This window comes from Pipistrellus hanaki (genome assembly GCF_964339955.1).
Source record: "Pipistrellus hanaki genome assembly, chromosome: 2".
NCBI classification, from domain to species: domain Eukaryota; kingdom Metazoa; phylum Chordata; class Mammalia; order Chiroptera; family Vespertilionidae; genus Pipistrellus; species Pipistrellus hanaki.
Genome location: NC_140504.1, coordinates 29702993 through 29720178, shown reverse-complemented (window position 1 = coordinate 29720178; position 17186 = coordinate 29702993). Strand labels below are relative to the sequence as shown.

The following is a 17186-nucleotide window of genomic DNA, read 5'->3' as shown; positions in this document are numbered from 1 at the left end:
GAGCAAAAGGCCAAACACAGCATCCTGGAAAAGCTTTAACCAGCAAGACACCTGAAACTGGTATAACACATCTTTTCTTAAAAGGAAGCCTGAATCGGCCCTGGCCAGGAGGCTCAGTTGGTTAGATGTCATCCCGTACACCTAAAGGTTTCGGTTTCAGTTCCAGGTTAGGGCGCATACCTAGGTTGTGGTTTGGACCCAGTCAGTTGCACATCGATGTTTTTTTCTTCTTTCCTTCCTTCCTCCCTTCCTTCCTCCCTCCCTTCCTTCCTTTCTTCCTTCCTTCCTTCTTTCCTTCCTTCATCTCTTTCTCTTTCTCTTTCTCTCTCCCTCTCTCTCTCTCTCTCTCTCTCTCTCTCTCTCTCACACACACACACACACACACACACACACACTGAGTGGCCAGATTATTATGATCTCTGAACGCATATTAATTTGGCCACTCAGTGTATATCCTATATAATAAAAGGCTAATATGCAAATTGTCCCCTCGACTAGCAGGCAAGCTGGCCAACTGCCCATGTCCCCTCCCCCTGGACAGGCTGGCTGGACCCCACCCATGCACAAATTAATGAACCAGGCCTCTAATACACACACACACACTCACACACACACTGAGTGGCCAGATTATTATGCATCAGAGTTCATAATAATCTGGCCACTCAGTCTATTCTCAAGTGCAGATTTTTTTTTTAGTTGTTCTAAATCTGTTTCTTAATAGAAGAGGAAAAGGAAAACTACTTTTGCAATTTAAATTTAGAGCAGTTTATTAAACAGAAGATCAATTATGCCTCAAATAAAAATTACCAGCCACCTGACTAAATAAGCACTGTCATGTATGTGGCATCACAAAACCTTCTGCTGAGACAAGAGTACTGACTGACTGAAGATGAAATGTTACATTTTTAGCATTCTGAAAGTTAGACCCAATATCCACATAACTGAGATATAAACTATGATAGGAGAGGAGATAGCATTTCACTTTTGGAGCTTTTTGCAACCTGCCAAACTCTGTGAGGCGTTTTACTCTCAACCGTTTCATGAATAAATGAATACTTCTCACTTGGAGGAAGCATTTAAGATCACCCAACAGATACCTTTAGTGGAAAAAAGTGATACATCCTAAAAACTGCAGAATTCCACTTGAGGAAGGAACATCCAATAACTTTTAAGCAGTGATCTTTGACTAGATGAGAGGAATAGTAGCACCTTTTTGCGCCCCCCTCCTCCCCTCCCAATTCTGGAACTCCAGAGAAATCCTGGAGAGCTCGACCCAGGCCCTAAGGGACCCAAACCACCTAACAATACACACCTTTGAGACCCTAGTCCCTGGCCTCTATGTCACAGACCACACTGGCCTCAAGAGATACATCATTTGTTTTCTCCCAAATCAGGAAAAAAAAGCTTCAGATGACCAGCACTTATCTTTGTGGTAATAATATGATACAAAGAAAATGACCCAAGAGTTAAGATGTCAACAGGTAAAATAGAAAAGTAATGGAAGATGATGGGAAAACACTGGTTGCCTCATCTGCTCACTTGTCCTACTTGAAGCCTGAATCCACAGCTGGCAGAAAAACAACACACAAGACCAGGAAGCCTCCAAAGGTACTTACACATTGGGCCAAGGCACAAGGAAATGGATGGCATGTAACAACCTTCCTTGGTCAACACCACTCACAGGATAAATGGTGTTGTTTTGTTTCTTCCTGGGCTTTAGGACTCATTCTGTTTAAAGCAAGGAGCAAGAATGCTTCAGTGCTCCAAAATTTCTAATACTCTGATTTCCTCAAAGGATGGAAGGTGCAAAAGTTATCCCCTCAAAAGATCGTATCACCTCTCAAATTAAGTCAGCATGATGCAGCCTACTGTCAACTACTAGCAGGTGTTTTTCCTACAATGATTATATAAATAGCTATTAATTATGAACCTGTATGATCTTCCAGGAAAGTATTACTAACCAGATTTTACAGATGGGGAAACTGAGACTTGAAAAGGATAAGTAACTTGTCTAAAGTCACAAAACTACAAAATGACTAGCTGCCCTGGACTCCAGCTCTGTCTGTCCAAAATTCATGCTCTTCTACACACAGCTTCCCCCTCTGATGGAAGCAGGCTTCAGAATCCATTCTCTATGAAGATACTTCAATAAACAGCTAGAAGGACAGCAAGCATGCAACTGGATCAGAGGCATGTCACCAAAGTCTGAGGACATTCTCTTCTAGGAAATCCAGGCTCACTCCCTGAGCCAGAGTCCCACACTCCCACTATGGCAGTTAAGTGGTAAGAAATCCCACAACAATAAACAGTTGTTTTTATATTGGGCAGGATTTATTCTCATAGTCTTTTCAGTCCTTGAAGTCCTTGAATTTCCACAGAATCCCAAAAGAAGCAATGAGCCAACCATTTGATTATCACAATCACTAGATGCCATTTCTCATGACCCAATAGGAGGCAAAAGAAAGTAAGAGATGATTCCACAGAAGACTGAATCTGTATTTTCTATGCCTCCCAAAAGTCACCTGTCAGTAACCAAAAATGCAGGAATGCAGTAGTAGGTAAACCAAAGACAAAGAAATCAGATGAACCAAAGAGGACATTTTTATATACTGAAATTACACCACTGCCTGTTGAAAATATATACACTCAAGAGTTCAATAACTACATGTCATGAAATAAGCGGCTTAGAAGAGTTACTACATTATGCTCTTAATTGAGCAAATATTAATGAGTGCCAGAATGGGTCTAGAATTCCTCTAAGCATTGAGAATAGAACCTTAGAAAACACAAAAGTTCTGCCCAACTCAAGCTAAGAAGTGGAACTTGCATGGGATAAGGGTGGGGGATCATTTAAATAAAAATAAAACATTTACAGATAGTAGTAAGGGCCATAAAGAAAATACAATGGCATCTTGTAAAAATTGTTCAATTCTACTCCCTTTAATTGTATACTGCCTAGAATAAAGAGATTACATTACAAAAAGAGCTGCTGTTTGCTAAGAATAAACATACAGCATTAACTTAAATGGAAAAAATGCAAAATGTAATATAGATGACCAAAACTAGGTTAAAAGCCTCTTTTAAGGGAACCACAAATGCCAGAGTTTAAAGTTTCAACTGCAGGACTTTCAAGATAAAACCAAGAATATAAAAGACCAAAATTCCATGTAAGCCTAAGTATAGTTTTCCCCTGGCTAACAGCTACCAAATATTCTTATACATTTGAAGCACCATTATGATTAAGTATTTTTATTTTATTTTATTAAATACATTATTCACATTTGTTGAATACCAAAAAATGTAATTCGTCTTCCTTTAAAAACTATGTTCACACCCTAGTCGGCATTGCTCAGTGGTGCAGGGGTCTTCAAACTATGGCCCGCGGGCCGAGGAGTCTGATCCGGCCCGCCAGGTTTTTTGGGCAGTGAGCGCAGCCGAGGTGTTACAGTAGGAATTAGTAGTTCATATAGTCTGGCCCTCCAGCTCTCTGAGGGACCGTGATCTGGCCCCCACTTTAAAAAGTTTGAGGACCCCTGGTAGAGCATAGGCCTGCAGATCGAGGTGTTGAAGGTTTGATTCACAATCAAGGGTGAGTACCTGGGTTGCAGGTCCATCCAGAATTTTGGAAGCAACCAATTGATGTGCTTGTCTCACATCGATGTTTTTCCCCTCTTCCTGCTTTGTTTCTCTCTCTTCCCTTCCTCCTTTCCACTCTCTCTTAAAAAAACACAAAAAACAAAATCAATGGAAAAAAATATCGTAGGGTGAAGATTAACAACAGCAAAAAATTATGTTCCCTGAGAACAAATTTTGGTTCCTGTCATCACCATTTCGGGGTGAATTCTTGTAAAAACTGTCCATCAAGTGAGGTACAAGCCCTTTCTAACCCTCAATTCCATCCATGTGCCCATGTTCCGAAACTTGGCTCTGGCCTCACTTATAAGAAATCAACAGCTTGGGCTATGTTTTACCTAATCAGCCCTCCCCTGGATGTGCTTTGCACACTGAATCTAGAATGTCTCTTCTATTTACACACAGCTACCTCAGGTCTGGTTTTGACTGGCTGAGACAGAGCAACACAATCCATGCTGATGTGCTTAATTAATGCCACACAACTCTGGAAAGCTGTGCACTGAACCTAAGCAAATAGCTCTGTCAGAATCTCAAGGCCAGTGAAGAACATATTTAACTGCCTATATCCGAATATTTTTCTATTTTTAAGATCCATTTCAGTGTTGGACACCTTATCCATTTAATACTGTACTACTGTTAATCTTATTCATTTAACACTGTTCTACCACTTAAGACATAATCAAACAATAATGTGCCATGAAGAATGTTCTCATCCTCATAAAAAAAATCAATTGCCAATACTTTGTCATTAAATATTCTAGAATTAATTCTAATTATTATATTTTATATTAATTAGTTAAAATACTAATATTGTCTGTTATTTTGTGCCCAGTAATGTCAAACCAGAAGTAAATACAATTATGTAATATTCTAGGAATTTAGAAGGATTTTGCAGAAGAGAAATAGTTCCCACTTCATGCCATTGCAGAGTATATTATCACTGATTCTGGCCATGATTTTGCATTGATTATTAAGCTTAATTAAATCAATACTTAGTACAATTATTGAACCCTTAATTATTCAATGAAGATTTGCTGAGTAGTTATTACGTACCAGGCACTTTATTAAGCATTGGTAATTCTAAGATGAGAAAGATGAAATCCTACCCAGTTGTGTGTTGGTTGAACAGTAGAAAATACAATTAACTTTAATAAAATGTGATTATTTGCTAGTAAGTGCTATGGAAACTGAAGAAACCATGAAGAAATCAGGAAAAGTTATAGTTGGGAGTAAGATTTTAAATGGGACTGGGAGACTTCAATTAAATAAGCAAAAGAACAATTACACAAGCAAACACATGGAGGCTTAATGGTATAATGTGATCAGAATTCAGATGTGCTAGAATTTCAATTTAATCTCATTTCAGTTTCACTTCTAAACTAATAATTTAAAAGTCAACTAAGATGCCCGAGATACACAGTGAGAGGAGTAAATCAGAAAGATCACACCCTAATAAATTTAATTTTAAAAAATAAAACAAGCCCTGGCTGGTTTGGCTCAATGGATAGAGAGTTGGCCTGCGGACCAAAGGGTTCGATTCCGGTCAAGAACACATGCCTGGCTTGCAGGCTCGGTCCAATGTACAGGAGGCAGCCAAGCAATGATTCCCTCTCATCACTGATGTTTCTATTTCTCTCTTCCTCTCCCTCTCTGAAATCAATAAAAATTTATTTTATTTTATTTAAAATATATTTTATTGATTTTTTTCCCCCCCCAGAAAGGCAGGGACAGGGATAGAGATCTAGAAACATTGATGAGAGAGAAACATTGACCAGCTTCCTCCTGCAAACCCCCTACCGGGGATGTGCCCGCAACCAATGTACATGCCTTTGACCAGAATCAAACCTGGGGCCTTTCAGTCCGCAGACCAACGCTCTATCCACTGAGCCAAACCAGTTTCGGCAATAAAAATATATTTTAAAAAAGTAAAACAAAAAAGAAAGGCTATAGTTGAGTCCCAGCTCTGGTAGATAAGACACTTAATCTATCTAACCAGGTATTTTCTCAACTGAAAAAAATAATACTTACCCCATATGTGTGCTTAAGAAACAGAGCAACCCTAGTACAGTCCTAGTACAAAGCCTTACTCATAATATGTGCTCAATAAATTCTATTCATATTTATTTTTCTTTAAAGTTCTACCAGTGGCAAATCTTAGTTAAAAACGTGGCCTCTCCTAACAGAGTATATATAAAGAAAAAAATTTTACTGAATCTGCATATTTCATATTCTCAGTAAGATCTAAAACCACCCAATTCTCACCTCTGACCAAATTTTCTGTTTGGGAAACATTCTGGCTCTCACCTCCCAACGATTCACATTCCAGGGGCTGTGCAGCTTCCGTGGATCCCAGCAACAACAGTGACTTTGGAATCCATTCACAGAAGTTCTGAAATCTAAGCCCTTTCTTTACATCTACAAAATGGTTTGAATTACTTGGAAACGCTTCTAATTAAGATTATCATAATGAAAGCCAGCAATAAAAAGTAATAAAATAACACCACAGTGTGTGGAAATTTTCTATTAAGTGCTCAGAACTGCAGGAGAGGACCCTTTTCTGACCCATAAGCTGCCTTCTCAAAGCACACAGGAAGAATTAAACTTGGCCAGGGGCACCAGGCATTTGCCTTTACAAACACTTGAGCAACTAAGTTGAGAGGTTATGCACCATACAATTCAGAACAGAATTATACAGCTGGATGCTTAAGACCATTACAAAGTTTAAAGAAAAAAATCCAGATTTGGGGTTTCAAAGCAAAAAGACTGAAAACACTCTTTAAAAATGTAACAACTGAAGATTTTCCTTTCTACATTTTAGTCCTAGAGCTTTGTAAGCAACCGTTGGAAAGTTCGGTGCATTTATACTTAGTCTTACAAGAATGACACCCCTGAGTGCACACACATGCTGATTTGTACAAGTGAACATATTATTCCAATTCTTCCTTCATTCTGCACCAAGTGCAAATGCAGGGCTGACACTAGTCTCTGCAGACGACGCAGGAAAAACGTGACAAAGATTTTCCAGCCAGTCCCTCCCCTCTGCACACGCCCTCAGCACACACAGGCACACAGCCGATTCTGTGCACCGCTCTAATTCAGGGCCAGTTTATGCACCATGACATCAGCACAGTAGAAGGAGCCAAGTTTAAACTCCATCTGGGACACATAATGTCCAGGCACACTGTGACTTCTTTTGTTTATATACACTGACTAAATATGTCCTGGTGGTAAATGAACTAAGTCTTAAGATTGATTTCCCGAGGCCTCCAAAACAATATTCTGCACCCCTGAAGCAACTCCCTGTCTCTGGTTCTCTTTCCAAAGCAATTCGTAAGTGATTTTTTACAGAACCCTTGATTTTGAAATATATAATTAACATCTTGAGGAAAGTCAAAGTCCAAGAAGCCCTTCATCAATCTCAAAAAAAAAAGAAAAGGAAAGGAATGGCTAGCAAAAGGGTGTGGTATCACGGCTCATGTTACAAATACTGGGTGACACAATTCTGTGCCCTGGAGAACAGGAATACCCAGAGGTGAGAGATTTAAGAAATGCTCATACAGCAAAGTGGCCTTTCCCCCCCCTTTCAGGACCAACTTGGATTTTTTTTTTACTATTATTATTCTGGCATTACTTCAGAGAAATAATTACAAATTCAAAAGAAAAACAAACAACTTTATAGGTTCAAGTCTTACAACAAGTTTTTAGATTTCTTTTAAGACACAAAAACTATGCCTCTGGGGTGATGTAATTCTTGAATGAAAATGAAATGCAGGATCTGGGAGGGAAAGAAGGCAGACAAAAAGGGCCCCTCCTAGCTCCCCGGGTGAGTCTCCCCAGGAGAGGAATGCCTGCCACCCAGTCTGCTCACCACCAGCTCAGCAGCTGCTGACCCCAAAGGGGACCACTCCCCTGTGGCTAATCTCAGGGAGACAACCACTCCCCAAGGAAAGAAAGGGAGCAGCTCCATGAGCTGGGCCTCAGATGACTTCTCTCCCAACTCCTACAAACTCAACTGCTGCCTCCAGGCCTCAGACACTACCAGGACTGCTCAGACTGCACTTCGCAGAAGCTCCGGAGTCAGAATCTCTGCCACCTTCCAGAGCTAATATGAAGGTCACATAACAAGCAGGAGTACTCTTCTTTGTGAACTCGACTACTTACTACTGGGCAGAACCCAGTTCCATGTCTCTCCAGACTGTCTACCTGCACAGGACAACAGAGACATGCCTAACCCAGCAACCCCACCCTTCCTGAAAGGTAGGACATAAGTGGATTCAAATCCCAGGGCTGTGATTTGCCAGCTGTAAGTACTTAACCTTTCTGCCCTCTGGTTCTGTCTGTAAAAATGATCATCACCTTGTAGGGTTATGATTACTGGATGAAATGATGTACAGAAGTGCTTACCACCATTCCTAGCACCTCAGGCCTTCAAATAGTTACTTCCCTCCACCATAGATGGAACAAAGAAATCAAAATATCAAACAGAAGCCATTCTTTCCTATAATTTAACTTACTGCCCACAAATAACCACTCAACTAAAAGTTGAAAGCAAGCTTACAAAGTAACATTTGAGTTTGAGGAGAATGCCAAAAATTTATGTAGACACTAGGAATTTGTGTGTATGTGTGTGTGTGTGTGTATTATTGTCACATTTGGAGTGTAACATATATAACTTATATGTAGTCATATTTTTAGACAAAAAAAAGCAGAGTCTGCCTACATGAAAACAATTATGTGCAAACATATGTCTTAACACATTCTGGATGAAGAACCGCCCCATCTTTTCTTCCTCTGTGTGGGTGTGTATATTTTTACTGCACTATGAGACACATCAATGGCTGTCACATTGTATTCAATGTGACCAATACACTTTTTCAAAAAAAAAAATAACAGACATCAGAGGTTTGGAGTCTACCAAATTTAATTTTATTCATGGAGAAAGTTAATATAGAAGTGATTTAAATAAATGATGCCTCCTCTAGGTAATGCCAGGAAAAGATTACTTTTAAAAAATTCTATTTCAATAAGTACTTAGAAGACTTGATTCGTGGAAACTGTAAAAAAGATTATAAACACAAGTACTTTGCATCTCTGCCCTTGGAACGCTGATACCTCGCATCTGTGTTTAATGTCCCCTAACTAGTCTGTAAACACTAAAACCAAGGCGCCAGTCGTTTCTTCTGCCCTTCCTATGCTGTGGCGAGGGCTCAATGTGGCACTGTTTAGGGGCTCGAGTACTGTTCACTGAAGAGCTGCGGCCAAAAAAAACAACACCTGGGCCCTAACTTGTAAGACATAACTGACACCCTGGTACCAAACCATGTGGACCAAAGCCCACACTAGTTCATTTTACAAGTTAGAAAGAAGGTAGAAAACTAGGAGGCTTAAAATCACTGCATCAGTGTGATACATGAGTGTGCAGCAAAAAAAAAAAAAAAAGTATTTTTGTTACATGTAAATCACAACATGCGTGAACACAAGATGCAATTTCAAAGGTAAAAAAGTTAACAATTTCCCAGTTCCAAACTCAGATGAGCATGGAGAGCACAGAGTGGAGACTGAGGACAACATTCCCCAACTAAAGCAGCAGCTGCTACTTTTTGCTAGTCAATTGTTAAGTGTACAGACTAACCTCGTGTTATCAGGTCTTCTGGGTTTTCCAGATAAACAGAGAGACCTAGCATTGTATGTAAATCTTCCAATTTTTAAATATTGGCACTTATTTTTTGGTCGTTATCTATAAAAGTTTTTTTAAAGCCTGTGTGACAAATGCACCACGTAGACAGTCTTCAAGCCCCGATCCAGATGAATTGAATTTGTTCATTTCATTCATCCTTCATCTCTTCTGAAGGATTTACTGAATGCTACCTCAGACGCCAGGCAAAGTGTGAATAAGAGACACAGTCCCTGTTCTCCCAGAGTTTACAGTGTAACTAGACAAAGAGTGCACCACGATGAAAACAATCATAAAGTTAAAACCACTGGGGAGTTTAAAATTGCCATTATTTTACAGTGCAACCTTGCCATGGCAGTGTTTTTCCTTAATCCTCTTCTTTTTGAAGGCAGCTCAATTTCTACCATTTGAAGGTTACTGACTACATCTTGTATCTTATTATTATTGCCTTTGGCTAATTAAATTCTGAAGTATCTCTCAACCCAGACAACTCAGAGCTGTCATAATTATATGGCATGTGTCATAATTATTATGGGTGCCAAATTTAACAACACCCTCTGATAATATGGCATCAACATTTTCCTTTTTGAGACTGAGATTATGCATAGACTATGCCTTTTCGGCAGCCTTTGTAGTGAACAGAATTTTGGCAAACGCAAGGCAGAGAGGATTGTAAAATGAGACTACAGACCAGGATAAGCTCACACCCTTTTTACAGTTAACAAGAGGCCCTTCGAGGCAGGGGTGGTGCTGTGCTGCTGGACTGGGACTCCGGTTGAGGGATGCTCACAGTCTGAACTTCTACTGACTCAGTAATTCTGAGGAACAGACATCAAGAGGCCAAGGGTGGACCCCCAGGCTGGATGTACCAGAGGATAGACAGATTCACTAACAAAAATACTGAATAGAGCCGAAACCGGTTTGTCTCAGTGGATAGAGTGTCGGCCTGCGGACTGAAAGGTTCCAGGTTCGTTTCCAGTCAAGAGCATGTACCTTGGTTGCGGGCACATCCTGGGGGGTTGTGTGCAAGAGGCAGCTTGATAGATGATTCTCTCTCATCGATGTTTCTAACTCTCTATCCCTCTCTCTTCCTCTCTGTAAAAAATCAATAATATATATATATATATATATATATATATATATATATAATTGATTATATATATATAAAATCAATAACATATATATAAAATATATATATTTTTTATAAATATATATATATTTTTTTAAGAATACTGAATAGGAAAGATTACAGAAAAGAGATCATAGAATGTTCAAATATAGTCTGGTCAGGGTACCAGTAATATTAGCTCTCCACTGAAATATGCTATCCCTACAGACTGTTCTCATTTCATAAAACAGAAACTGATTGCATTACTACATGCAAAGCTTTAATAATAGTCCTGGACTTCACTTCAAGTTCACCTCTGTCCACACTCACCCTCCCCACATTCACTTTCCCTAGCCTGGTCTGTTCTCCTGCCTGCCTATCCCACACCCTGCTCCATCCCTCCTCTGTGGTCCCAGGACACTATTACATTCCCCAATTCAAGCCCCTTGGGTATCACATGACATTTTGCTCTCCAATTAGATTGCTCATTCATTTATGGCAAGAACAGTGTCTTATTCATCTTTGTGTCACCAACACCTAATACAATGCCTGCATACAAGATATTTGATAAATGCTTATTAAAATGAACAAATCTATTATTCAGTCACTCCTTAATTCAGTCATAAATCCTACCCCCTCACTCCTCCTCTCTACCCCAAATCTCAAATAAAAGAGACTGATAATATCTTGACACCAGAGGTCTTTATAAATTTGAGTGGTGGAGAATGTGGAAAGTAGTTTGCAATAATAATTTTCTTTCAACATTTGCACAAGTTACACATTTCTCTACATCTTGATGACGAAGAGCCTGACCCAAGACTGAGCTTCCCCATACTTGGTTTTCCAAACCCAACATTTGACGAGCCTCTTTCTACTTTCAAGCCACGCACCAGCTTCTACATAGGATTCTGTCATTAAAGGAGCTGTTCTATGTTATTCAGCAAAAGCTACAGCCTCTTTTTTAACTGCCAGTCCCATTCTCATTTGAATATCCTTCTTTTTCCTGGGCAAACTTTCCAATAAGTGTTTATTCATTTTTCTACACCATACTGAGAGCTAAACCTCTTTCTGGGTCCTTCTGACAAAGTGGCTATCAGTGTGTTTAAAGAGTAAACCTGTGTGGTGAGATGATCTGAACTACTGAATGCAAGAAGGAAGCTGTCAGGGGAAGAGTTATTAAGAAGATATCAACCAGAACAGAAAAGGTCACTGGATTAGTAGGAGAAGTACAGTTGATGTAAAAGACACGCCAATGACGAACACCATCGGAACGTGGAAAGTTTTAATATGTTTAATATGCTGTCTGGAAATGCGTAGTCCAAAGAATACTCCAGGAAAAGTCTGGTTGTATTCTGTCCAGGGGAAACAAAGACTTTCAAAAAGAAGAAACAAAAAAAGGGGGTGAGGACCTCACTCTCAATAAAATGACATGCTAAGTGCTGAGCAACAGGAATAGGCAAAGTCAAGAGAATTGCACATGGCTGAGGCAACTTTAACCTCCTGTCTTCCAGGGCAAGCTTGTTAACATGCCATCCTGAGATGGCAAAAGAGACAAGCTTTCTGTTTATATTTAAGGAGAGTTACTTCCTGAAGAAGCATAAGGAACACTCATTAGCAATCAATATTCTGCACGTTTAAAAGGGAAAAAAAAGACTTAAGTATGACAAACAAAACAAGTGCTACGTGCCCTCTAAGATGTCCTAAATGCTAGCTAGTCAGGATCAAGAGGCATCTAATTCTATCCCCATTCCTTAGCCCCTAATCAATACATGCATGAGAAGAATCACTAAGAATATAAGAATATTGCCCTAGCAGGTTTTGCTCAGTGGTTAGAGCGTTAGGCCATCAACTGAAGGGTCTCAGGTTCGATTCTGGTCAAGAGCACCTACCTCCATTCCAGGCTTGGGTTTGATCCCCACCCCTGGTCAGAGCCAGTGTGGGAGGCAACCAATCGATGCATTTCTCTCACATCAATGTTTCTCTCTGTCTCTCCCTCTCCCCTCCCACTCTCTAAATATCAATGAAAAAAAATATCCTCGGTGCAGGTTAACAAAAAAAGAAGAAAAGAAAGAAAACTAATATAAAGTCGCATACCACCCTCCTGAAGGTTATAAATGTCACAGATTAAATTAGCAAATCAGGAAACGCTATGTTAACACTTCTGTTCTGAACCTAATAATTTCCTTATTTAACTAGTGGCTGCTATAATTATTCCTCAGAGATTACTAAAACCAATAAAAAAGTTGAAAATTGGACTGATGTCTACTCTTTAATGCTCAAAATTAGCTGCTACATTTTTAAATCTCCAAGATGTGCTAAAAGTCAAAGACAGTTTAATTAATATACTATTAGGTTCTGAAAATGTCAACATAGGCTCTGATATTCTAATTACCAAAGGGCATGCACTATATTTATATTGCCACACTCTGGTCAAAACCTGATTTTTTTCATAATTCAAGAATAATATAGTTAGCATAGTAAGAGAAACAAATTTTATTTAGCTGTTATCTATTCAAAGTAGAAGAAATTATATTGAGAAGCAGAAGTGTTTTATTTAGAAAACAACAGATCAAAATTTCAATTTCTCTCCTAGGTACCTATCCAAGAGAAATGAAAACATGCATACAAAGCTCACAGCAGCATTAATAGCCGAAGAGTGAGACACCCCAAATGTCCATCAATTGATAAGTGGATAAATAAAACGTGTGTGGTATATCTATCCAATGGAATGTTTTTTGGCAAAAATAAAGTCTGAACTACTCATACATGCTACAATCTTATTTCATGGAATGATTTCGTTTATATAAACTGTCCAGAGTAGGCAAATTATCTACAGAGACAGAGAACATTAGTGGTTGTGTAGGAATTGGGAAGAGAAGGAAATGGAGACTGCTACAGGATTTCTTTTTAGTTTGATTAAAATGTTCTAAAATTAATTGTAGTTGTGGTTGCACAATTATGTGAACAGAGTAAATTCCACTGAATTGTATACTTTACATAAGTGAATTACATAGCATGCGGATACATCTCCATAAAGCCATTAAGTAAGTAAAGCTGTTAAATTGCTCTATGTCCATATTATGCTTGTTATTGCTGCTGTTGCTCATTATTTAGTTGGTAATATATATTTTTTAAATCTTCATTCATAACAAGGATGGCTTTTCATTTTAAGAGAAGAACCCTCCTTTTCCTGATACCTATACAAAATGACAAACCAAGGATTCAAACTTCACATGACTTGGATCAATGAAAATTACCAGTCTCTTATTTAGAGAGCCAGAACAGAGCAGAGAAGCCTGCCAAGAACTCATACTAATTAAATTCTAACCAACAGGGCAGAGATCAGGAGGGTGGCTGTGGGGACGGAAGAGCTTTCTCATAACTGTGGTGGTTCTTTTGCATACACAGAAACTAGAATGTCCTCTGCACAGCTGCAAAGTATTAAGAATGCTGTAAACAGCCGAAACCAGTTTGGCTCAATGGATAGAGCATCGGCTTGGGGACTGAAAGGTCCCGGGTTCGATTCCTGTCAAGGGCATGTACCTTGGTTGCGGGCATATCTCCAGTAGGCGGTGTGCAAGAGGCAGCTGATCGATGACTCTCTCTCATCGATGTTTCTAACTCTCTATCTCTCTCCCCTCCTCTCTGTACAAAATCAATAAAATATATATTTAAAAAAAAAATGCTGTAAACACAGACAAGGTAAGCTTCACCATACAGACTCCTAACCTAACAGAAATGCAGAGGCAGAGCCCCACAGCCAGTGGGTGGCTCTTTATAACAATCTACTTTGAGAGGTGGCTCAAGTGCTGCCTTCCTTAAAATGTCACCCCTCCCCCAAGGATCTGTTGGACAATGCCTGCAACGTCCTTCACTGAAGCCATACCCTGCGCCTCCAGAGGTCCTTGTTAAGATGAAAAGGTGTTGCCTCAGAGGCACAGCACAGTAAAAGCCTCTGAAAACATGAGAACAGGTCATTCTCTCTGATGTGTCCTGTGCCCTGATCCTGAGCACAGAGGCCCTGAGCAGCACACCACGCAGGCTCCTAGGAGCAGGCAGCAAAGACCCACAGATACCCCAGGCCAGCACTCAGAACCCACACAGTCCAAGACTCTTGGATCCTTGGGTCCTCACCTTTGGCCCTTGCCCTTTGGTGACCGCTATCCCTTTCTTCTTTCTTTCCCTCCTGTCTGGCATTTCTCCATCATTGATTTTGCTTGCTCCTTGGGTCAGTTTTCCCCTGTGCCTTCACACACAGGCCCAGAGGACTTGGCCACACTTAACTAGGCCAAAGGTCAATGTTAGGAGGCTTGAGGAAATAAGGGAGATACAGGGTGGGGACTCTGGGTCAGAAAGAGGAAGAAAACTGTCAGGCACATGCCCACTGCCCAAGCTGAGCCATAGTGGCAACAGAGGCAACCTCAACCTGTGATAACCCTTAGGTTGGTCCTGCTGAGAGATGTTCCAAACACACTCTGCCCACTTAACAATTATGACCTATTATGAGAAATTTAGGATTAATGCCCACATAGCTTGGTCCACATAACCTATACATTTTGATACTTCTAGCACAAACATATTTACTAATTAGAAAGACTGAAACACTTCCTCCTGGTGAGATTTTTTTAGAATAAGTGTAGCCCCTGTTTGAGAAAGCTTGGTATTTGACTGTTTATAGAATAGATAGATTTTCCCTTTCTTATCTTTATGGAAAAAGACCCAGATGAATTAAAAAATGTGATTTTATAAACCAAAGTTATTAAGCAGCTTCTAATTAGGTAGATACACAGAGTAGGGGAATGCCACAAGGCCTTCTGAGGAAATCCATCATTGGTCATTTCTAGGTGCAAAGGAGATTACTGATTTGAATAATTCTGTAACTAAGGGTTCTGTATGCTGGCTCATAATCTATAAAAGGCTGTTCTGTGCAAACTGAATTACAGAAATGAGGAAGAAATAATCAGAATGCTAAAATGCTACACAATAACATGGATAGGGGGCCTCAGGTGCCTAGGTACATATGCAAACAGGAATCAGGTGACTACATCTGGGAGACAAAAAATACTTTTTAAGTCTTTTTTTATTCTTTTAATTGGTGAAAAGACGGGAGACCAAATATTGCATGTTGAAACCATTCATGGTACTTTTGAGTACCATAAGTGGCTGGACACAGCAGTGGAAGAAGGATGAAGAGAAAGGAAAGGGCCCTGGCCAGTGTGGCTCAGTCGGTTGGAGCATTGTCCTGCACACCAAAGGGTGGTTGGTTCGATTCCTGGTCAAGGCACATACCCAAATTGCAGGTTCGACTGCTAGTTAGGGCGCATGTAGGAGGCAGTCTATTGAAATAAATAGGGGAGGGGGGGGGGGTTGCAAAGACTAAACATGTAAGGCTGGCAGGCCAGGGTACACTCTTGGATTTTACTCCTGGTGTACCAGGAGAGACATGACACAATGTATGATTTTAGATCACTCTAAAGACTGCTATGTGGCAAATACTTTCCAGTGGAGCAAAAGGAAAATAAAACCAGAGAGTCTCATGAGAAGGACTGTCCTAACCTGGTGGGAGATGTTGACCTAGAGTCCAGCAGTGGTGATGGAAATAAGGTAGACATGGCAAGGTATGGTTTCAGAAATGATCCTGAGATAAAGCCAATAGACTGGTAGGCAAAGGTGAGAAGACCCAGGTATGGACTCTTGAGTTGAAAGACAGTGGATATGAGGAAACAGAGGTTCTGTTGTAAGAGGAGTAGAGATGTAAGGTGATAAGGTGATGTGGAATTGGGGGGGGTGGGGGGGGTTGTGTTGTGGGTGGGGAGAGGTGTAGTGGTTCATGTGTTTAAGATAAAAGATATTATAATATGTTGATGAAAATGATCCAGCAGAGAGAGAGAGAAAGGGAAAGTGAAGATTCAAAAGGGAAATGTCTGCATCACTAGTAAGAAGGGATGAAATGTATTCAACGGAGAGATGTTCATGAAGCACCTATTAGATGTTCCTTGTTCTTAAGAGGTTCACAGGCTAATGCAGAAAAAAATACATATTATTAAGCAGCAAAATGAGATCTAATAGAGAAATATACCAAGTATATATATATATATATATATATATATATATATACACACACACACAAAGTATTAATGTATAAAGGGTGTTATTCTGCTATGATAGATGGGGTGAGGGGCACATACTGATGTCAAAAATAATTGATTAACTTATTTGAATTATTAATATATTTAGGTAAATATTTTTAAGCAATTGTTTCCAATTCTACTTTTCATAGAACAAAGACTTTTATTTTCATGATTCTAAAAGACCTGCACAAAGACAAAATGATATTTAATTAGTATAAGACTAAGCAAACCCAGTTTTTGTAACCAATAAGAAAAAATGAGTGTTATCAGAATAGTCCAGTCTCTAATCATTTACAAAAGTTTTACTTTCTGTTTAAATTTTCCCCCAATGCTACATGGATGAGTTCAAAAATAATGTGTCTATTCTGTAATGCTGAGTAACAAGCTCTATACTTGGAAGGCCTGCTCTGGGAGCCACGGTGGATTCACAGGAACCTCTGCATCTTGTCAAGGCCAGTCACCCCCTGTGTAAGGTCAAAAGCTGACCCACACTCTCAGTGGCCTGCTCTGGCCAACCAGGCAAACCAGTCAAGAGCACAATATATGACATGAGTAACATTTCATTCCAAAGACGTGTGCATATTTTCAAAATGATTCATTTCAAAAATGAGACTTTTTTATATTCGAGAATATTAACTGG

General features: G+C 39.6%; 1 protein-coding gene across 6 annotated transcripts in view; it reads right to left on the bottom strand.

Annotated features, from left to right (window-relative positions):
* The window catches only part of FNDC3B (fibronectin type III domain containing 3B), a 311128-nt gene that overhangs the window by 224402 nt on the left and 69540 nt on the right, over positions 1 to 17186 (bottom strand). The window lies entirely within an intron of this gene.